The following is a 705-nucleotide window of genomic DNA, read 5'->3' as shown; positions in this document are numbered from 1 at the left end:
AGCCTTTCCTCCAGGCCAACCCAAGTTCCCAAGCCATTTGCTGATCACCAGACATTACCTTTTTACTTTGTATGCCAATTATATGCATTATTTAAATTTTTTAAATGGATTTTTTTCCAAGCACCCTGGAGGTCTTCATGCCCTTCTTTAATATGAGTAACAATATTGTCCCTACTGTAGGTCAGCACACATTAATTCCATTATAAATGCATGGCAAGCATGGGCAATTCATAAATAATTGATATTGATGTGGTCCCATTTAGTATTCCTGACCTAATTATGACTTGGCGAAGATTATCAGAAAATATACAATTGAAATTTTGCCTTACATGTGGCTAGGTAATGCAGATACTGTGTCTCTTTAATTCTTTCCTTTCTGGATAAGTGAAATCATCAAATTCAAAAGCATGTAAAATTGTTGCTTGTCCATTCTGCAAAAATAATAAAATAGAGCATCATCACTAATCTGCATCTCTTGAATTAATTCTTTGAACACACTCTTCTTAGTTATCATTTCACCCACATCACTCTCCCCAAGTCTATACTAACTGCTCTCTTGAGCAACCCTTTTTAATGTTTTCTCACTCATTCATTCTCTCTTTGTAGCTCTTTCTTCCTTTTTCTGTCTAGCAGAAACCATAGCCATCATTAGCTTTCCATCACTGATGGATTATAAATCTGGGTGAAACTAATAGGATTCCGCTC

Source organism: Penaeus monodon, chromosome 28 (assembly GCF_015228065.2).
Source record: "Penaeus monodon isolate SGIC_2016 chromosome 28, NSTDA_Pmon_1, whole genome shotgun sequence".
Taxonomy (NCBI): domain Eukaryota; kingdom Metazoa; phylum Arthropoda; class Malacostraca; order Decapoda; family Penaeidae; genus Penaeus; species Penaeus monodon.
This window is presented reverse-complemented; position numbering follows the sequence as displayed.